Source organism: Mustelus asterias, unplaced genomic scaffold (genome assembly GCF_964213995.1).
Source record: "Mustelus asterias unplaced genomic scaffold, sMusAst1.hap1.1 HAP1_SCAFFOLD_35, whole genome shotgun sequence".
In the NCBI taxonomy this organism is placed as follows: Eukaryota; Metazoa; Chordata; class Chondrichthyes; order Carcharhiniformes; family Triakidae; genus Mustelus; species Mustelus asterias.
The window spans coordinates 2993705-3017314 of record NW_027590117.1 but is presented as its reverse complement, the minus strand read 5'-3'; the positions used below and the strand labels follow the sequence as shown (position 1 = coordinate 3017314).

Below are 23610 nucleotides of genomic sequence, written 5' to 3'. Positions count from 1 at the left end.
CCCCACGGCTCTTAAACTCCAACCCCCTGTTAATAAAAGCTAACACACTATAGGCCTTCTTCACAGCTCTATCCACTTGACTGGCAACCTTTAGAGATCTGTGGATATGGACCCCAAGATCTCTCTGTTCCTCCACAGTCTTCAGAACCCTGCCTTTGACCCTGTAATCCACATTTAAATTAGTCCTACCAAAATGAATCACCTCACATTTATCAGGGTTAAACTCCATTTGCCATTTTCCAGCCCAGCTTTGCATCCTATCTATGTCTCTTTGCAGCCTACAACAGCCCTCCACCTCATCCACTACTCCACCAATCTTGGTGTCATCAGCAAATTTACTGATGCACCCTTCAGACCCCTCCTCCAAGTCATTAGTAAAAATCACAAAGAGCAGAGGACCAAGCACTGATCCCTGTGCCACTCCGCGAGCAACCTGCCTCCAATCCAAAAATTTTCCACCCACCACCACCCTCTGTCTTCGATCAGACAGCCAGTTACCTATCCAATCGGCCAACTTTCCCTCTATCCCACACCTCCTCACTTTCGTCATAAGCTGACCACGGGGGACCTTATCAAATGCCTTACTAAAATCTATGTATATGACATCAACTGCCCTACCTTCATCAACACACTTAGTTACCTCCTCAAAAAATTCAATCAAATTTGTGAGGCACGACTTGCCCTTCACGAATCCGTGCTGACTATCCCGGATTAATCTGCATCTTTCTAAATGGTCGTAAATCCCATCCCTAAGGATCTTTTCCATCAATTTTCCAACCACCGAAGTAAGACTAACCGGTCTATAATTACCAGGGTCATTTCTATTCCCTTTCTTAAACAGAGGAACAACATTCGCCATTCTCCAGTCCTCTGGCACTATCCCCGTGGACAGCGAGGACCCAAAGATCAAAGCCAAAGGCTCTGCAATCTCATCCCTTGCCTCCCAAAGAATCCTAGGATATATTTCATCAGGCCCAGGGGACTTATTGACCTTCGGTTTATTCAAAACTGCCAGGACATCCTCCCTCCAAACATCTATTTCCTCCAGCCTATTAGCCTGTAACACCTTCTCTTCCTCAAAAACATGGCCCCTCTCCTTGGTGAACACTGAAGAAAAGTATTCATTCATCACCTCGCCTATCTCTACAGACTCCATACACAAGTGCCCACTACTGTCCTTGACCGGCCCTAACCTCACTCTGGTCATTCTTTTATTCCTCACATAAGAGTAAAAAGCCTTGGGGTTTTCCTTGATCCGACCCGCCAAGGACTTCTCATGTCCCCTCCTAGCTCTCCTAAGCCCCTTTTTCAGCTCATTCCTTGCTAACTTGTAACCCTCAATCGAGCCATCTGAACCTTGTTTCCTCATCCCTACATAAGCTTCCCTCTTCCTTTTCACAAGACATTCCACCTCTTTCGGGAACCATGGTTCCCTCACTCGGCCATTTCCTCCCTGCCGGACAGGGACATACCTATCAAGGACATCCAGTATTTGTTCCTTGAAAAAGTTCCACTTTTCATTAATTCCTTTCTCTGACAGTTTCTGTTCCCAACTTATGCCCCCTAATTCTTGCCTAATAGCATCCTAATTACCTCTCCCCCAATTGTAAACCTTGCCCTGCCGTACAACCCTATCCCTCTCCATTGCAATAACCAAATACACCGAATTGTGGTCACTATCTCCAATGTGCTCTCCCACAACCAAATCTAACACTTGGCCCGGTTAATTTCCCAGTACCAAATCCAATGTGGCCTCACCTCTTGTCGGCCAATCAGAACTGAATCCGAAATGAACCCAGTGGTGGCGGCACAGAGCAACTTAAAGGCAGAGAGCGGACGGAGCAGAGACAAGGTGCAGTCAGCTCCCGGCACCTCCAGCCTCTCTGTGTTTCTCTCTCCTCACAAACTCTCCCATTGCAAAGAAATTCCGCCTGTCCAGAGATCCAGCTCACATCCTTCATGTCTCTGACACATGAACGTTTGCTGTTGAAAAGGTTTCACTCGAACTGAGGACTCCATTTTCCACTGAAACCCATTTTACTGCTGCACTGATCGCGCTCTCACATGCGATCGCTGACATGTTCTCTACTTTTCCACTGAAATCCTTAATTTAATGAAACAATTGCTTTGAAATCTAACTTTGGGGCTCAGCAGGCGGTTTAGCGGGTATCTTTGATTGAAAAATCATTTTATTTTACACAAGAGAGACTCGGAGATCTCATGATCAGAACAGACACACAAACACAGTTGGATTAGTCTGACTCGCCCGTCCCTTTCATACACTCTCTCTTACACAATATTCACATCTACACATTCACAGGACAAAACTTTCACCAAATGTAAGGTCCCAGGACGGAATTTCTCCTCCTTCCGGGCTTTGCTCCGGATTCCAGGGGGTTATTTATAGTTTTTCACCTCAGTAACTGTTAAACACTCTGAGGCCCGCTCCCCACAGATTGTCTTTGAATTCATTCATGGAATGTAGGTGTCGCTGTCTGGGTCAGCATTTATTGCCCATCCCTAATTGCCCTTGGGAAGGTGGTGGTGAGCTGCCTTCTGGAACCGCTGCAGTCCATGTGGTGCAGGACCATATCTGTTCACCAGATTCCGTGGCCAAGCCAATCCTTTTTTTTTCAGTTATTACAATGATTGCAGACAGCCCTATGTTTGTTTAGTTTGTACTATGAAAGTATAAATTATCTGCTCTCGGAGTCTCTAGATTTCCTGTTTTATTTGTTTCTCCTGCACTGACAGGTAACAGTAAATCACAACCTCACCAACCAGTGACAGCCAGTTCAATAATCATCCCACACTCGCTGATAATGGAGTTTCTGAGAGTGACAGACAGTTTCTGACCATCCTCCGATTGGCCCTGGAGGAAACCAGATTCACTGTCAAGAGCTGACCTTTCGCACTGAGAGAGTGGCAGAGCCAAGTGTGTGATGGTGGTGACTGTGCGAGCATTTGACCAATGGTCAGTTCCTGACCATCACAATGGTGATTTATTTAATTCGCTATCACAGGTCACAACAGTAGGTGGGCACTCCTGAAATAAAATTCACTAAAGATTCTCATCACCACTGTGTTTCTAATGGAAAATCCAGCTTCAATTTGCTTTCAGTTGTTTAAATGAAAGAACATGCCTCAAAACTAATCAATTAGTTCCCAGTCAGAAACAATAATAAAACGGCGGCTTAAACTGTCCAGAAAAACAAGACAAGACAGGTTCAGTTTACAAACTGTGCAATGGACACACCTCGTGCCTGACAAAATCAGCAAATAAGGTAGTTCTGTAATAATAACTGATTAAAATAACAGCTGTTTAAGTATATTGAGCGATGGTGGTATAGTGGTGAGCATAGCTGCCTTCCAAGCAGTTGACCCGGGTTCGATTCCCGGCCATCGCAGTGATAATTTATTTAGAACCTTATCCACGGCCTCATGTGTTTTAAACCGAGTGGACAAAAACAGTGCGAACACAACATTTGACAGGAATTAAATAGAGATTTCTCTTTTTCAATTTTTGTTCGGACGTAATTCGTTTCTGATGAAAAAATATTGAAATAGGAAAACAGGTCCCTGACCGAATAAATGAGTTCTCAGTCAGAGACAAAGATACAAAGTAAAGGTTGAGGAACACATTTCAGCTCACACACTGTGCTCTGCACAATCATGGTGCCTGATGAAGTGAATATAAATGCTACTGAGGTGGTTATATTATCCTCACGAATATGCAGCTGCGATGACCAAGTGGTTAAGGCGTTCAACTCGACATCGACTGGGCTTTCCCCGCGCAGGTTTGAACCCTGCTCACAGCGATTATGACTGGAAATATTTACTTCGGCTGCTTCAGGCAGCCACAGAGTCGCAAATCCTAGTGAATTGTTGGCATGCAGTATTTGGGTCTCTGTCATGCTTTCAGCTGCATGGCTTCGGGCCACGTGCAGGAAGGTGAGTTTGGAAAGGACATCTGGGTATCCTCAGATTGCCATGGACAAGATAGGCCGAATGGGTCCCCTCTGTGCTGTTACTTTTCTCTGGTTCTTTCTCTGGTTCCATGAGAAATATCATAACGTGAGCAGAATGAAAATAATCAGCATCAGGGGCACAAGGCCAAAACAAGGTCTCATATCAGAGGAAGATTCTTATGTAATGACACACAGAGCACAAGAAATACATTTCATCAGAATACATTGAATGATTGAGAATTTCAAAATGCTGCTTAGATGATATGACATCGTGTTCATTCAAACACATTGCAACAAGCTGGTCATTACTGGGCGTTCTGTGTTCCTGGTTATAACAGTTTGAGAATGGAAGGAGCAGGTTCACATCTGCACATTGACAGGGTCAAACTGTGTCTCAGATTGACAGCTCCCAGGACAGGCTTTCCTCTCCTCTCGCACTGTGCTGTGGATTCTCAGGGATTATTTGGAGTTTCCCAGCTCAGTAAGGGTTAAAGCCTTTGAGGCTGGCAATGCTCACAGTGTCTGCTCCCCAGATTCAGCGGGCTGCAGCCAATCAGAGCTGTGCCTGATTTAACCCAGAACTGGTTGAAATGATGATATTGTTCACAAGCTGAATTCTATTTGATCAGATGAAGATACAGATTGTGTGCACTCAGTCACTAAACAACAATATCCCGCCTTCATATAGAGTGGATGAGAGGGGGTGGAGGGATAGACAGAGACAGTTTGAGTTAGGGCAGTGAGACACAGACAGCCAGACAATGTCTCAGTGACAGAAATCCTTGTAAATTTCCACTTTATCCAGAAAGATTCTCTTGGGGAGACAGAAGCTGCGGTCTCAGCTCTCACATTATTAATGCCACACTCAGGAACAGTGCTGCATTTTGACAGAAGAGATGGGGAGAGGCAAAAGAAACTGAATGGTCCAGTTCTAAAGAGTGTGCAGGCTCAGAGTGTTCTGAGGTTCAGAGAGATCTTTGAACGCGAGAGATTTTAAGAGAGTTATTAGAAAAGTGGATGGCATCCTTGGCTTCACCAATGAAAGCACTGAGTATCCCTTGGATCCCTCATACTCCACAGTCCAGAAAGATGCCAGCCGGCCCATCGTGTCTGCACTGACTCTCTGAAAGAACATCTTTCGTGCATTTTTACGATGGCTAACCCCTTAACCTGCACATTTTGGGACACTAAGGGGCAATTTATCATATCTAATCCATTTAATCTGCTCAGCATTGGACTGTGAGAAGAAATTAGAGCACACAGAGAAAATCCATGCAGACACAGGGACAACATGTTAACTCCACACTGATGCTGTGAGGCAGTAGTGCTAACCACTGTGCCACCGTTCCAATGAAACTTTAACAATCGAATTCCCTTCTCAATGCCTCACTTGAAGCTGCATCACCACATTGTCAGACAATGCATCCCAGAGCTGAACTACTCGCTGTGGGAAAGGGTTTTCACATTATGCTTCAATCACTAACAAAGGGTTTCATATGATACAACCCTTAGTAAACTGGGTCTGTATTCTCTGTGATTCAGAAGCATGAGAGGCAAAACATTAAAACATACACGAATCTGAAGGGGTTTGATTTTATGGACATTGGGAGGTTGTTTAAGCAGGTTCAGTGTAAGGATCAGATCATTAAGGACTGAAATGAGAATAAATTTCTGCACTCACTGCGTTGTGATCCTTTGACATGCTCCATTATTTATACACTAGGGGTGGCACAGTGGTTCGCATTGCTGCCTCTAAGCGCCCGGTACCCAGGTTCAATTCCACCTCGGGTGATTGTCTGCGTGGAGCTTGCATGTCCTCCCCATGTTTGTTTCCTCCCAAGCTCCGAATGTCAGATGGATATGCAATACTAAATTGCCCCTTCGTATCACAAATGTATTGGTTCTGGGGGATTAGCGGGATAAATATGTAGGGTTATGTTAGTGCAGACTTGATGGGTCAAATGGCTTCCATCTGCACCATAGGGATTCTATGACAGTAAAGGCAGAAATAGACAAATTTATGTTGCTCAGAGAATTAAGTGAGTGAGGAGTAAAGTGGAGTTGAACCCCAAGATCTGAAACTCTATAAGCAGCTGGTATGCCCACATCTGGAGTCTGCATCCACAGTTTGGATTCCACACTTCCAGAAAGATATACAGCTGAAAGAGAGAGTGCAAAGACATGTTACCAGGAAAATGGAAGGCATGAGGGGAATACTTTATTGGGATTAAGAATTCTTGGATTGCATTCTTTCGAGAAGGCTGATTTCTGGTTTAGTTCAAGTTTGTAAATTGATACATTTTAATTTGACATGGAAATTTACTATGGCCTTACTACCCAAGGCTGAAATGTTCTTTATTCGCAGTTACTGTATGTTGGGTGGGCGCGAGTATAAGCTGCAGAAATTTGGTTCAAGCCTTCATAGTCACAGTTTGTTTTCCTCACATAGAACTGTTGATATTTCAAATGCTTTGCCTGATTTTGTTGTGAATGCTGAAAATATAGTGACTTTTAGAAAACTTGTCAGAAACCTAGTGTGATTTCTATCTATGTAGATGTTGTTGCTGCTGTTCTTGTTTTTAATACTGTGACTGTGTTTTCACTGTCCGGCAATAAAGATAAATAAATAAATGAGTCATGATCGAATTGAATGGTGGAACAGAGTCAATGTGCCATGTGGTCAATGTCTGTTCTTAATTGCTGTGTTCTTGTTACTGGAAGAGACGGATCCATGGATACTGAGGGAAATAGGGGTGGAAATTGCAGAGGCAATGGGTAATTTTTTTCTAACCCAGCTAGTTATATGAGTGGTGCCAGAGGATTGGAGAATTGCAAATGGTAAACACACCTCTTCAGAAAAGGTTGTAAGAATCAGCATTTTATAAATAAAGGGGCACACAGCAAACTTGTGGGAACATTTGGAGCTGATAGAATAAAAGGGACAGCAGCAACATGGATAGGAAACTGACTGAGTGACAGGAAACACAGCAGTGGGAAATGTTTTTAGTTGGAGTGGATCGGTTAAAATGGGATCCCAAGAGGGTTGGTGTTTGGAATCCTGCTCTTCCTGATACATTTTAGAGACATCGGCAATGCTGCACAGAGCACACATTCAAACTGTGGTAATTACACAGTACATGGCAGCATTGTGAACTGTGAGTGTTGTTTCTTAGGCAGCTTGTGGATTAGTCAGACAAGACCAATTTAAAGCAGAGAAGTGTGAAATGATTCATTTCAGTTGGCAGGAAAGGGAGACACAGGATAAAAATGGTACAATTGTAAAGGCAAGCAGGAGCAGAGGGACCTGCGGTTAAATGTGACACTAATAATTGCTGTCTGGGTGGCAGGTTGAGAGTGTGGTTACAAAAGTATTTGGTTTGGTGAGCTTTATCAGTAGGGGCACAGAGTACAAGAGCAAGCAAGTTGAGGGAAACCTGTATAAAACCCTGGTTTGGCCTCAGTTGGAGTATTGCACTCTGATCTGGACAGCAGAGTTTAGAAAGGATGTGAAGGATTAGCGAGGGCGCAATAAATCTCTGGGTATGGGTCCAGGGATGCGGAAGTTCAGTTACATCGGTAGATTGGAGAATTTGGGTCTGTTCTCTTTGACAAAGAGAAGGTTGAAAGGAGATTTGATAGAGGTGTTCAGAATTGTGGAGGGAACTGGAAGGAGCTGATAGGGAGAAGCTTTCATGTCCCAATCTTCCTCTGTCAGGAAGTGTTCCCCAAACTGAACGGACAGGTCATTGTTCCCGGTTACACTTAGCTGGCAATGCTAAATTTTCTGAGTATTTGTATTAATGTGAAACATTTAGGATAATTATACAAACACAATAAGTTATTCAGAGTGAAAAAGAAATATTAAAAGTGAAAATTCATGTTGACTTCCCTCTGCTGGGCTTTGTGTCTTTCCAATATTGGCCAGTGGTCTGATTAATCTGACAGTACTTTTCCCAGTCGCCTGTGTAACGTGACTCGAATCCCGGCCTTCCAGGTTTTGAACTGCACAGCGAAGCATTTGAGGAAGTATTTTGTGACGTCATTTGTGTTCCAGTCCTCCTACCGTCTGGTGAGCTGATCTGACATCGATCCCAGAGTGGAGTCGCTGCTCAGATTGCCTTAAAAATGGACTCTAAACTGAGGGAGTGACTGTGAATCTCGTCACCACTTCCATCCTGACTAATTTCCTCCACTTCAAACCGGAGTAGGAGACTTCACCAATGATTGAGGTCCCACCTTCGATCAATCGAGCATCCTGCCTTGCCTCACACCTTCTCTGGTCTCCAGAAGCGGTGATGTTCCAGGGGCTTGGTTACGCTGAATGCCCTGTCCGAGGGTCTCCTTGCTCCAAAGCTGCTGACTTTGATGTCTGTCAGCAAGTTGTTGAAACTTGGCTCCTCTTCGTCTCTGACTTCAGACCAATCGGGAACTTCCATCTTCCAAGCTTCTGGGGCTGGTTGAGCAGAAACAATAATAATTGAGCATTCTGCGGCATTTTTACATTCGAGCAGATTTCCCCGAGAGGCATTTCATTAAGCACCAGCTTTTTCACTTCATTAACAACTGTAAGAATGGCAATGCAATGTATTGGTCCATTTATCGTCACAAAGGAGTTGGGATGTCTTGTTGAAGTTGTACAAGACATTGGTAAGGCCACACTAGGAATACTGTGTACAGTTCTGGTCACCCTATGATAGAAAGAATATGATTAAACTGGAAAGAGTGCAGAAAAGATTTACTAGGATGCTACCGGGACTTGATGGTTTGAGTTACAAGGAGAGACTGGATAGACTGGGACCTTATTCTCTGGAGCGTAGGAGGCTGAGGGGTGATCTTATAGAGGGCTATAAAATAATGAGGGGCATAGATGAGGTAGATAGTCAACATCTTTTCCCAAAGGTAGGGGGGGGGGGTCTAAAAGTGGAGGGTATAGGTGAGAGAGGAGAAACACAAAAGGGTCCAGATGGACAGTTTTTGCACACAGAGGATGGTGAGTGTCTGGAACGAGCTGCCAGAGGTAGTAGCAGATGCGGGGACAATTCTGTCTTTTAAAAAACTTTTAGACAGTTACATGGGTAAGGTTGGCATGGAGGGATATGGGCCAAATGCAGGTAATTGGGACTCGCTTATTGGTAAAAACAGGACAGCATGGACGAGTTGGGCCAAAGGGCCTGTTTCCAGCAGTGAATCTCCATGACTCTATGACTATGACTCTCGTCCCAATAATGCAGATTGTCACTATCATTGCTGTAAGTGGGAGGGGGACAATGCTCACTCACAGCATCTGTTTTCTGCATGAACAGCTGGCAGGTAGAACACCAAATCAATGGTAAACATTCTGTCAGCATCCAGTGAAACTGGGTAACTATGGTAACAGGTCGGTACATTGACAACACAGGACTCTGTGACAATAGCTTCCTACCCAACAGGGTGATGTCACCAGGATCCACAATTCCCCCAGTTTGGAGATTCCAGTCAGGAAGCAAGGAGCAAAGTGTAAGACACCAGAGAAAAGACAAGAGATTTTCATTTCTATCGAACCAATCATTTTCTCAGGATTTCCCAAAGGACAGCCAATGAAGGACCTCTTTAAGAAGTCATAGAGTCAGAGAATTTTACAGCATAGAAAAAGGCCATTCAGCCCATCGTGTCTGCATTGGCCATCAGCACCTACCTATGCCCATTCGGCGGCACGGTGGCACAGTGGTTAGCACTGCTGCCTCACAGCGCCGAGGACCCGGGTTCAATTCCGGTCTCGGGTCACTGTTTGTGTGAAGTTTGCACATTCTCCCCGTGTCTTCAGGGGTTTCCTCCGGATGCTCCGGTTTTCTCCCACAGTCCAAAGATGTGGGGGTTGGGTTGATTCGCTTTGCGAAATTACTCCTCGTGCCACGGGGATTAGCAGGGTAAATATGTGAGGTGATAGCAACAGGGGCTGGTTGGATTGTGGTCGGTGCAGACTCGATGGGCCGAATGGCCTCGTTCTGCTCTGGAGGTACTCTATGATTCTAATCCCATTTTTCAGCACTTGGCATAGACTCTCATATTCTACAGCATTGCAAATGTTAATTTCAATGTTGTGAGCGTTCATGTCTCTGCCACCCTTCCAGGCAGTGAGTTCCAGATTCCCACCACCCTCTGGGTGAAAATGCTTTTCCTCAAATCCCTCTAAAGCTCCTGGCCCCTACGTTTATCCTATTCCCCCTGCCAAATGACCCCTCTACTAAGGTGAAAAGTTTATTTCTATCTACCCTCTCAATGTCCCTCCTAATTTTGTACACCTCGATTAGGATCCCGCCTCAGCCGTGGGATTTCCTTTATTTTGCCCGCCGGTGTTTTTTATAGCTCTTCGCTCTGCTAATTTATTTTCAAATTACATTCCCTGCACGTTCTATACTCCAGGGCATCCATTGTTTCAAGCCCCCTCTCTCTGCGATAATCTCCCAAGTTTTCCTGCTCCAATGCTATAAATCCCTCACCATCCAGGATTCTCTGAATGTTTTTGCTCCCACCTTCACCTTTATGGGAACATGTTGGCCCTGTACTCTCTCTATTTCCTTTTTGAATGATTCCCACTGCTCCTCACCATATATATAAATGACCTGGATGAGGGAACCAAATATACAGTTCTGGTCACCTCACTATAGGAAGGATGTGGAAGCGCTGGAAGGAGTGCAGAGGAGATTTACCAGGATGCTGCCTGGTTTGGAGGGTAGGTCATATGAGGAAAGGTTGAGGGAGCTAGGGCTATTCTCTCTGGAGCGGAGGAGGCTGAGGGGAGACTTAATAGAGGTGTATAAAATGATGAAGGGGATAGATAGAGTGAACGTTCAAAGACTATTTCCTCGGGTGGATGGAGCTATTACAAGGGGGCATAACTAGAGGGTTCGTGGTGGGAGATACAGGACGGATATCAGAGGTAGGTTCTTTACGCAGAGAGTGGTTGGGGTGTGGAATGGACTGCCTGCAGTGATAGTGGAGTCAGACACTTTAGAAACATTTAAGCGGTTATTGGATAGGCACATGGAGCACACCAGGATGATAGGGAGTGGGATAGCTTGATCTTGGTTTCAGATAAAGCTCGGCACAACATCGTGGGCCGAAGGGCCTGTTATGTGCTGTACTGTTCTATGTAACATTTCCACGTTTGCTGACGACATAAAACTGGGCAAAATTGTGAGTTGAGAGGGTGATGCAAGGAGGTTTCAAAGTGATTTAGACAAGTTGAGTGAGTGCGCAAATACATGGCAGATGCAGGACAACACGGCTAAGTGTGAAGTTATACACTTTGGTGTGAAAAACAGAAAGGAAAGGATGAGAGGAGATCTGATTGAAACATACAAAATCCTAACAGGGCTGGACAGACTAGCTGCAGGAAGGATGTTTCACCTAGTTGGGGAATGTAGAACAAGGGGACACAGTCTTAGGATACTGGGTAGACCATTTAGGAATGAGACGGGGAAAGATTTCTTCACACAGAGGGTGGTGATCCTATGGAATTCTTTACCTCAGAAACTGTGGCGACCAAGTCACTGAATGTATTCAAGAAGGAGAGATTTTTTTTTAGATTTTAATGGCATCAAGGAGTATTGGGAAAAAAATGAGAATGTGGCATTGAGATAGAGGATCAGATATGAGCACCTTCAGGACACAGAGAGAGGAACTAATGAGTGCAGAAATGAACCAGCCAGAGTCAGCACCTTGGGGAGAGGGGAGAGCCACCAGTGAGTTTGGAACTGAACCCACCCAGGGTCAGCACCTTCAGGGGATAGAGACGTAAATAATCTAAGACCTGTTTTCAAAAACAGAGGTAGAGAAGAAAGAGGGAACCAATGACCATTATCAAGCGTTTGGAAAGCAATGATATAAAGAGACAAAGTCAGCATGGATTTACAAAAGAGAAATCATGCTTGACAATACTACTGGAATTCTTTGATGTAACTAGTAGAGTTGACCAGGGAGAACCGGTGGATGTGGTTCATTTAGAGTTCCAGAAAACTTTGGACAAAATATCACATAACGTTTTTACGTTTAAAGTTTATTTATTAGTTTCACAAGTAGGCTTACATTAACATTGCAATGAAGTTACTGTGAAAATCCCCTAGTCACCATACTCCGGCTCCTGTTCAGGAAGACTGAGGGAGAATTTAGCATGGCCAATACACCTAACCACAGCATGTCTTTCAGACTGTGGGAGGAAACCGGAACACCCGGAGGAATCCCATGCAGAGACGGGGAGAATGTGCAGACTCACACAGACAGTGACCCAAGCTGGGAATCAAATCCGGTCCCTGGTGCTGTAAGGCAGCAGAGCTAACCATCGTGCCACCGGGCTGCCCTTCTACTATGTAAAGTTGAAGTGCATGGGATTGCGGGTAGTGTCTTGAGATGGATAGAAAACTGGTCAGCAGATAGGAAGCAAAGAGATGGCATGAATGGGTCCTTTTTCTAATTGGCAGGCAGTGATTAGTGGGGTACTGCAGGGATCTGTGCTAGGACCCCAACGATTTATATAATTTATTAATGATTTGGACGTGGTAAATAAATGTATTATCTCCAGATATGTAGATGATACAATAATGGATGGGAGAGTGAGCTGTGAGGAGGATGCTGAGATCCTTCAGCGAGATTTGGACAGTCTGAACCCACACATGGAGTATAATGTGGATAAATATGTGGTTACCCATTTAATTATCCACTTTGGTAGCAAAAATGGCAAGGCAGATTATTATTTGAATGGGTGTAAATCGATGGAGGTGGATACTCAGCGAGACCTAGGTGTCCTTGTGCATCAGTCAGTAAAATCATGTTGAAGCTATACAAGATGGAAAATCATGTTGCAGCTATGTAAGACTTTGGTTAGGCCACATTTGGAGTATTGTGTACAATTCTGAGTGCCACATTGGAGGAAGGACGTTGATGCATTGGAAAGGGTGCAGAAGAAATTTACCAGGATGTTGCCTGGCTTGGAGGATATGGACTGGAAAGAAAGGTTGAACAAACTTGGAATATTTTCATTGGCGCGTCAGAGGATGAGGGGGGACCTGATAGAGGTTTACAAGATTATGACAGGCTTGGTTGAGTAGATAGTCAGAGCCTTTTTCCCAGTGTCGAAAGGTGACTTACTCAGGGGCACAGGTTGCGAGAAAGAGGGGGAAAGTTTAAAAGAGATGTAAGGGGCAAGTTTTTCACACAGAGGGTGGTGAATGCCTGGAACATGCTGCCGGAGGAAGTAGTGGAAGCAGATTCTATAACGTTCAAGAGGCATCTGGATAGATACATGAATAGGCCGGGAACAGAGGGAAATGGACCACGCAGTGGCATGAAAATATTAGAGAGCTGTAATAATTCTTCGGAGGCAGACGTCCCTTCACCAAAACCCCTTCATTTACAACTCTAATAGCAGTACACAGAGTGCTAACAGTTAGCAGTCTACCTCCGGGGGTGTCAAAGGAACTGACACTCCCGGTTAAGTACAAGGCAAAGACTCCCTGATTGGCCGATCAATTGGATCCTTAGTCAAGGAATTCATACTCCAATAGGCCAACCTCAATGGCCCGATTGAAGTCATTATAAAGAGGCATCTGTGGTGGCACAGACTTGGTAGTCCAGAGGGCCTGTTCCTGTGCTGTTCTTTGTTTAGTCGCTGAAAGGAAGTTCGTAGGTACAGCAGGCAAAAAGAAGGCAAATGTTATGTTGGCCTTGAAAGCAAGATGATTTGTGTATAGGAAAAATGATGTTTTACTGCAATTGTACAGGGCAATGATGAGGCCACATCTGGAGTATTGTGTGCAGTTTTGGTGTCCTTATCTGAGGGAGGATGTCCTTGCTGCAGGGAGAGTGCAGCAAAGGTTTACCAGGTGGATTCCTGGGATGGCAAGTCTGTCATATGAGGAAAGATGAAGTCAGTTAGCATTATGTTCATTGGAACTAAAAGAGAAAACGCTGGAAAATCTCAGCAGGCCTGGCAACATCTGTAAGGAGAGAAAAGAGCTGACATTTCGAGTCCAGATGACATTTTGTCAAAGCTAAAAGGCATAGAAAGTGGGAGATATTTATACTGCAGGGGGAAGGAATGAAAGATGAGTCAAAGCCATAGAAACCAGGGAAAAAGACTGCTAATAGCTGTCCAGAGAGAGAATAAAGGGTGTGAATGTCCAAACGCCAGAGAAGCTTTTATCCTTATGTTCATTGGAGTTTAGAAGATTGAGAGGGTCTCATAGGAACGTATAAAATTCTAACAGGACTAGAAAGCGTAGATTCGGGAAGAATGTTATGGATATTCTTTGTGTAAGGTTAAGGGGAAAACTTTTCGGACTGAGGTGAGGAGAAATGTCTTCACCCAGAGAGTGTGAATCTGTGAAAATCGCTAATGCAGAAAGTAGTTGAGGCCAAAATGTGTGATGTCAAGAAGGAATTAGATATAGCTCTTGGGGCTAAAGGGATCAAGGCATATGGGTGGAAGGTGGGATCAGGAAAGAGAATTTGATCAACCAGGATCATAATGAATGTCAGAGCAGGCTCGATGGGCCTCATGGCGCCAAATGGCCTCCTTCTGTTTCTATTCGCTGTTTAAAGAGAACAAAGAAAAGTGCAGCAAAAGAATAGGCCGTTCGGCCCTCCAAGCCCGTGCCGAACATGGTGCCCTAAGTAAACTGAAGAAAAAAGCTTCCGCCCTTACTCAGTCCGTATCTCTCTATTCCTTTCCTATTCATGTACCCATCCAGATGCCTGTTTTGACCACCTCCTGTGGCAGCCTGTTCCAGGCACTCACCATTCGCTGCCTGAAAATCCTCCCCCGCACATCTCCCTTAAACTTTCCCCCTCTCACCTTGAACATGTGCCCACTTCCACCCTGGGAGAAAGCCTCTGCCTATTCAACCTGTCTATGCCTCTCACAATTATGAAGACCTCTATCAGGTCACCCTCAACCTCCGTCTTTTCAGTGAAAACAATCCCAGTTTATTCAACCTCTCCTCCTCGCCAACACCCTTGAGATCAGGCAACATCTTTCTCCGTACGAGAGAGAGAGACCAGTCAGTGTGGAACTGAACCCATCCAGAATCATCACCTTCAAGGGAAGAGAGAGAGAAACTAGTGAGTGTGGAGCTGAACCCAATCAAAGTCATTGCCTTCAGGAGAAAGGGAGAGGAACCAGTAGAATGGAACTCAGCCAGAGTCAGCACCTTCAGAGGAGATGCAATAGTGAGTATAGACAGATTAGATGACTGCATTGCTGCAGAGATGGTACAGGAGGGATGGCTTTAGATTCCTGGGGCATTGCGACCATTTTTGGCTGAGCTGGGACCTGTACAAGTTGGGCAGATTACATCTGAACAGGGACGGGACCAACATCCTCCCATGGAGCTTTGTTAGTGCTGTTGGGATGGATTTATACTAAACTGCTAAGGGGATGGAATCCTGACAGGTAGTGATAGGATCTTCTGTTTTGCCAAGTGGTCAGGGGCAGGAGGGAGTGACTGCAGCTGAGGCAGCTAAGAGGAATCAGAGGGCAGCTATGTCAGTTTCTGCAACTGTCCAATAGCTCTGAGGTTCTTGCAGCTTCTTTGGATGAGAGTGGGGGCTGCAGGGTGAATGAGCTGACTGACCTTGGCACTGCAGTACAGCATGCCATTCAAGTATTGGTAGAAGGGGTATAGTGAGGGGAAGTTACACTGTTCTCTGTAGAAAGGAGCGAGAATTCAGATGGCTGTGAGGGAGAATTCAGAGTGTGAATATGAATCTGCAATTAAAAATCTAATTGTCGCTATTCATAAAATCGTATCTGGTTTACAAATGTCCTTTAGGGAAGGAAATCTGCTGGGCAGGAATGTGTTTGAATCATCAAGCCTCGAGGTAACAAAAGCATGGATGAGGGTTTCAGGTATGGGTGAGCTGAGGTATTACAAATAATGTGTGATGTTACACAGCTGGAAATAAGTGATCTTGGTGAAGGAACAGATATGTGGTCAGAATCTCATTTCTGAGTCCAATGAGGTCCCAAAGATTATGAGGGTTTGTTTCAACCTCAGACATTGACCAGTGGGAGAGATGGAGTCAGTGACTGGGAATGGAATTTGTGGTGGGAACTTTGGTCTTCCAAATATTTAATTGGGGGAATTCTCTGCTGAGCCAGTACTGGAGGTCAGAGAAGGAGTCTAATACATTAATAACAGGGGATTGGTTGTGAGATGTGACGGTGAGGTAGAGCTGGGTGTTATCAGCATACACATGAAACCTACCATTGTGTTTTCAGATAATGTCACCAAGGGGTAAGGTCTAGATGAGAAATAGGAGGGAGCCACGGATAGATCCTTGGGGGATTTGGGTGACAACAACACAGGAGTGGGAAGAGAAACCATTGCAGGTGATATTCTGCATATGAGCAGAAAGATAAGAATAGAACCAGATGAGTGCAGTCTTTCCCAACTGAACAATCCCTCCTCATCCTTCTCAACCTATCCATGCCTTTGACATGGTTGACTGCACCATCCTACTCCAATATCTTCCCACTGTCAGGTCATTGTTCACAGCAGATGGAGAGGACACCCGGAGGAAACATAATGAAGAACGGCTGGGCCTCAGTAAACAAGTCTGGAGAAGGCTGGAGTTCTCAATCATCTTCATCCCAGGCGGCAGCTCCTCCATCTCAATGTGTGTGGTGAGATCAGGCCATTCTGCTCAGTCAGGAGCACCCAGACTGACTGTAAGAGATTGAGGTTGTAATTAGAACCAACAATCAGGGAGATCCACTCAATCAAGCCCCACCCAAACACAGAACCAGAGAATCCCTACAGTGCAGGAGGCCATTCGGCCCATCATGTCTGCACCGACCAAATTCCCACCCAAGCCTTATCCCCTTAACCCCACATATTTACCCTGCTAATCCCACTAACACTAGGGTCAATTTAGCATGGCCAATCAACCCAAACCACACATCTTTGGAGTGCGGGAGGAAGCCAGAGCACCCAGAAGAAACCCACGCAGAGACAGGGAGAATGTGCAAACTCCGCACAGACAGTGACCCAGGGCCGGAATTGAACCTGGGTCCCTGGCGCTGTGAGGCAGCAGTGCTAACGACTGTGCCATAGTGCCGTTCCAACAGAGCACCGAAAGATCCCAGTATCTCTCCCTGGCCTATACAGAGTGAAGGGCTCTGACCCAGTGTGGCACTGAGCCCCACACACAGAGCACGGGAAGATCTCAGTCTCTGTGCTGATTGGTCTGACTGCAGGGAATTCGTATAACCGCCACTGCTGAGCCTGGGGAACTGCAGCGTGATGTGGAGATGCCGGCGTTGGACTGGGGTAAACACAGTAAGAAGTTTAACAACACCAGGTTAAAGTCCAACAGGTTTATTTGGTAGCAAAAGCCACACAAGTTAGACGCTTGTGTGGCTTTTGCTACCAAATAAACCTGTTGGACTTTAACCTGGTGTTGTTAAACTTCGAACTGCAGCGTGACATGTTTACACAGGAAACTGCCATTGGAAACCCTGAGCTGAGGATTCACAGCCGGGCGGGACGCGATTCCCGCTGCCGAAACCCTTCATCCACCCGGAGCCCCGCCGCGGGCTCAGGATCCGGGCCCGGGGACTGAAGCCACCTGCCGGACATTTGCTGCCGTTCCGCGCGGTGTCTGATGGGCCCGGGGTAAATCCCCGCCAACGGCCTGTGACCGGCAGCTGGGAAAACCATTCGGAAATTGACGCATCGCGGTTATCCAATGGCCGCTCTGCGCCTACTGAGTGACAGCTACTTTATCCAATTCGTGAGCTCCATCCGCTTGAACTGAGAGAACACATGTCAATGACGCTCACAATTATAACCAATCACAGACCGCGCTGATGGCAAAACACGCCCCTCAATGTTATTGACATCTCTGCCAGCCAATCGCAACGCACTGACCAATCAGCGTCCGTCCCAGTCCAGCGTCATTGCGTCATTCAATTCGATCCGAAGCTGAAACCAATGAGAAATCAGAGAGCTGGAGGCGAAAAGAATCCTTAAAGTGAAACCGCTCACAGAATTATAGTTGTGCAAATATAATTCGGTGATGGCAGTTGAAGGGGCAAAAGTCAGAGGGTGCAAAAGGTGAATCCCGCATGAAAGGAAAGAGGAAATAAATGAACGAGGAGGAAAGCAAGTGAGATGCGTTTAAAGAGGCAATTCCAGACCGAGACCCAGAGAGCTCACTGGTGGAGTGAATCAAGATGTGGAGATGCCGGCGTTGGACTGGGGTAAGCACAGTAAGAAGTCTCACAACACCAGGTTAAAGTCCAACAGGTTTATTTGGTAGCAAATACCATAAGCTTTCGGAGCGTGCTGCTCCTTCGTCAGATGGAGGTGTGAATTAAATCAGGAATGCTCACTAGGCCAGAATCTGAGCAGCTCAGATATCTCAGAGGATTGCTGGGCTGGAGGCGATGAAAGGGAGGAACAGCTGACGACATGGAGGGATTTGGAAACAAGGATAAGAATTTTAAAATTGAGGCATTGGTTAACCACGAGTCAGTGTTTGTCAGTGAGCACAGGGTTGATGCATTAATGGTGTTTGGAGTAAATTCTGATATGAGAAATCAATTAGCAGCTTTCTGGACCCAGCAGCACAATAAGTCAGATCAGAAGTGGACCACATGGCCCCTCAAGCCTGCTCCGCCATTAAATATGACCATGTTTTAGATTCTCAAACCACAGAATATTTGCAATGCACTACAGCCCATTTGACCATCAAGTCTACACTGCCTTATTGAAACAGCATTCTATCTAATCCCACTCCCCCTCCTCACAGCCGCAGAAACCCGGGTTTGGGTCTGGCCTTTGGTGACTGTGCAAAATCAGCACCTTCTCCCCGTGGGTTTCCTGGGTGCTCTCGTTTACTCCCGTGGTTCAACTATGTGCAGGTCAGGTGGATTGGCCATGTTAAATGTTCCTATAGTGTCCAAAGTTGTGTACATTAGGCATTGAATCCGTACAATTTTGACACTTACTTTGAAATTGTGCACCTGGTACTTGATCAACACTTGACGGGAACATGAAAACCTCTATCATAGAATCCCTAAAGTGCAGAAGGTGGACATTCGTCCCATTGAGTCTGCACTGATTCTCTGACCTATTCACGCAACCTCACATATTTACCTTGTTAACCTTCCTAATCTCAATATACTAGGAACATAAGGGGAAATTTAGCACGGTAAACCCACTTACCCTATCAATGGAGTGTGTGTGTGGCGGGAGGGGGGGTGGTTGCAAGAGCACCCGGAGGAAAACCATGTGGACACAGAGAAAATGTGGAAATTATGAACAGTCACCCAAGGCCTGAATTAAACTGGATCCCTGTCAGTGTGCGGCAGCAGTGCTAACTACTGTGCCACTCTTCTTTCTCTTATAAAAGATTATAAGACAGAGGAGCAGAATTAGGCCACTCTGCCCATCGAACCTGCTGCACCATTCAATCATATATTTTTCTCATTCCCATTCTCCTGTCTTTTCCCCATGACCCCTGATCCCCTTATTAATCAAGAACCTATCTACCTATGTCTTAAAAAACACTCAACCACCTCGCTCCCAAATCCTTCGGCGGCAAAGAGTTCCACAGATTCTCCACTTTCTCGCTGAAGAAATTCCTCCTAATTTCTGTTTTAAAGGATCGTCCCTTTAGCCTGAGGTTGTGTCCTCTGGTTCTAGTTTTTCCTACTCGTGGAAACATCCTCTCCATGTCCACTCTATCCAGACCTCGCAGTATCCTGTAAGTTTCAATAAGATCCCCCCTCTTCCTTCTAAACTCCAATGAGTACAGACCCAAGAGTCCTCAACCGTTCCTCATACTCTTCATTCCGGGGGTCATTCTTGTGAGCCTCCACTTTCCAAGGCCAGCACATCCTTCCTTAGATACGGGCCCCAAACTGCTCACAATACTCCAAATGGGGTCTGACCAGAGCTTTTGCCAGCCTCTGAAGTACATCCCTGCTCTTGTATTCTTGCCCTCTCGACATTACATTTGCCCTCCTAAATGCCGACTGCACATGCACATTAACATCAGGAGAATCTTGAACTCGGACTCCCAAGTCCCTTTGTGTTCCTGATTTCATAAGCATTTCCCCATTTAGAAAATAGTCTATGCTTCCATTCCTCATTCCAAAGTGCATAACCTCACAGTTTTCCACATTGTATTCCATCTGCCACTTCTCTGCTCACTCTCCTAGCCTGTCCAAGTCCTTCTGCAGTCCCCCCACCCCGACCTCCCCCTTGCTTCCTCAATGCTACCTGTCCCCCTACAGGTCTTCTCATACTTCTTTGCCTCATGAAAAATACCCGACTTCTCAAATCTACCTTCATAGCTACAGATCTTTATCAATAGAATCATTCATTTGAATCTCCTTTGCACTCTCTCCAATGTCTTCACAACCTTCTTCAATTGTGGTGCTCAGCACTGGACTCAGTGCTCCAGGTGAGGCCTGTCTAGTGTATTTTAAAGCTCAACTTGACCTTCTTATTCATGTATTCAATCCTCCAATAAAAGGTAGGATGCCATTTGCTTTATTACCTGCTCTCTCAACATGCCCAGCCAACTTCAATTACTTTTGTACTTAGAAACTGAGATCCCGTTGTTCCTACATTTCCTTAAGAGTTTCTCCCTTTATTTCTCCACTCTCAAAATGAATCAACTCACACTTCTCTGCATTGAACTTCATCTAATTAGGTGCATTGACGCGAACAGATGCTGGAATATGGAGACTGGGGGAATTTCACTGTAACTTCATTGCAGTATTTATTAGTCAAAATCCTGACTTATGACTAATATCTAAACTCTATTTAAAGTTTACTTTACTTTACATTTACTTTATCTGCCGCTCGTCTGCCCAGAGGACAGGAATGGAAGCATTGCCTCAGCATTTACACATTGTTTTGAGCTCCAGGGTCTGTCAACTTAATTCACTCAGCCTCTCCTCACTGAACAACCTCTTCCTTCCGGGGGACAATCTAGTGAACCTTCTCTGTACCGCCTGCAATACAAGTCTATCCCTTCTCAAATGTGGAGACCATAGCTGTACACAGTATTGCAGATGTGGTCTCAATAAAATCCTGGACAATTGCAGCAATACACCTTTCTTCATCTACTCCAATCCACTTGCAATAAAAACAAACATGCCATTTGCTTTTCTAACAGCTTTAATGAATAATCCCGATTGTGCTCCGAATGCCCTTCAACATTTTAAAATCTGTCACATTTCAGCCTCTCTTCAACTCTGAAGAAGAGTCATACAGACTCGAAGTATTCACTCTGTTTCTCTCTCCGTAGATGCTGCCAAACCTGCTGAGGTTTCGAGCATTTTCTGTTTTTAATTCAGATTTCGTCTCCCTGCCATTCTCACCTTTTAGGCACATATTTGTTCTTTTTTTCACTCTCCCATTAGACTTATGACTCCCCCAGCTCTGTTGCCATATAATCATTGCTGCACTTCTCCTTGTTTAGAAACGACAAGAGAACAATTCAAATTCGATTCAGTGATGAGTGATGAATGAGAAATTATGTGATAGAAAATGAACATCTCCACCTTCTCCCTGTAACCCTGCACATTCTTCCTTTTCAGGTAACAGTCTGATTCCTTTTGAACTCTTCAATCGAATCTGCCTCCACCACACTCTCTGGCAGTGCATTCCACACATTAAGCACTCGCTGTGTGAAAAATGTTTTCCTCGTATTCCTATTCCTTCCTTTGCTAATGATGCTGAATCTGTTCTCTCTCATTCTTCATCATCCCACGAGTGGGAACAGTTTGTCCCTATCCACTCTGTCCAGACGTCTCATGATATTTAATACCTGTAAGTGGAATCCCTCATGGGGTGGTAAGATTTTCAAAGCAGTCGACATTAAGGCATTGATAAAACTACCAGCATTCAGTTAAATGAATTGTTAAATATGTTAATGAACTAACAAGAAGCAATTTACAAATATGAGATGCAGTAATTGACTCAAACGACTGATTATGATTGTAAAACACATTTGCTGATATTTTGAATGGATTATTATTGACTTTAAGGATGTTATCAGTTAGCAGTAAACCAGTCCAGATGACCCTTTGTCAAAGGATCATCTGGACTCGAGAGATGAGCTCATTGTATTCCTTAGAAATGCTGCCAGACCTGCAGAGATTTTCCAGCATTTTCTCGTTTGGTTTGAGATTACAGCATCCGTAGTAATTTGCTTTTATTTTAGAGTTGTACTGTTGCACCACATTTAGAGTTATAGGATTGAGAAACCTCACGAATGAAATGGATTCGAAAATTTGGAACTGTTTTCCTTTTACTTTTCATTGTCTCTCTATCATCTTCCTATCAGAATGAATCACTTCATAATTCTCAGCTTTGAATTTCATCTGCAACTTGTCCACTCATTCTGTCAACTTGTCGATGTCCTTTTTGAAGTTTTACACTATCCTCCTCATAGGTCACAATGGTTCCAACTTTCAGATCATCCACAAATTCTGAAATTGTGCCCTGTCCACCATTACCTCAGTCACTGATATATCCTGGTGCATGTTCACAGTATCTACCGCTTGTGTGCGGATCAATGTGATTTGCTGCAGTTTGAGGGTGAAAACAGAAGCCAATGTAAATGCCTGCACATTCCACGTCAGAGTTGCAGAATTACTGTCAATTGGTTTTGTTATCATCGCTTACAGAAAGTAGCAGAGGATAGCCTCGATGCAGTAACCTCTGAATTATCAGTCCAGCACGCTTCCGCTGCGCCACTTTGCTCTGGCAAAGCTAGCTCTCCCCTGCTGCCTATCAATGTAGTCATTCAGGTATTCACTTCCACATTCTTGTTTAACACCAGCACGATTGTCAGGGAGGTTCCGTCTGCCCACACAATTCCACTGCAGAACACCAAGAATGCAATGGACAGAGAAAGACACGCACAGAAGCAGCAAAAGAGACTGTTTGGACACGTGTAACGACAGACAAAGGTGGCGGAAACCGGCAAGACACGGAATTGATCACTGATGTTTTAAATTAATTTTCTGTTGCAAATATATGTTTGTAAAAACATTTCCTGCTGTGTAGCTGTCCTCTCTGCTGTTCAAAGATGTTCACTGTTGGTTGTGCAAAGTGTTTCACTGTTTATAAATATATTTCCTGGTGTCCTCTATGATGTAGAGGGTTACAGCATGGAAACAGGCCCTTCGGCCCAAAGTGTCCATGCCGCCCAGTTTTTTTTTACCTCAGAGCTATTCCCAATTACCCGCGTTTGGCCAATATCCCTCCAGACCAATCTTACCCAGGTAACTGTCTCAAATGTTCTTGAGAGTTTTTTTTCTGCTGTTGTGTAAAATGCTTCCCTGTTGTTGTGTTTCCGGCTCTGTAAATATTTGTTTCTTCTGTTCTGTTAGTATGTCCCCTTCTCTTGTAAACGTTCTCCCTGTTGTGTGAGAAGATTCTCCGTGAAGGTGTTTTTGTTAGTAAATCGTTGCGTGTTGTGTTAAGATGTTCCCTCTTCTTGTGTAAAACTCTGATTGCATATAAAAGTGACTAACGACAGATCGAGGTTTTTTTGCGGGAAAGAGAAGCTGAATACCTGTTTTCTCCACGTGAAAGTCACAAGTGCTATGCAGTTGGCGCACCATCACTATGAACATGAA

At 44.9% G+C, this 23610-nt stretch overlaps 1 non-coding gene across 1 annotated transcript; it reads left to right on the top strand.

Annotated features, from left to right (window-relative positions):
- The first annotated feature begins 3335 nt into the window (after positions 1-3335).
- Positions 3336-3407, top strand: trnag-ucc (transfer RNA glycine (anticodon UCC)). Its single transcript has one exon. It is a non-coding gene; the product is annotated as a tRNA-Gly (tRNA).
- The last annotated feature ends 20203 nt before the right edge of the window (positions 3408-23610 follow it).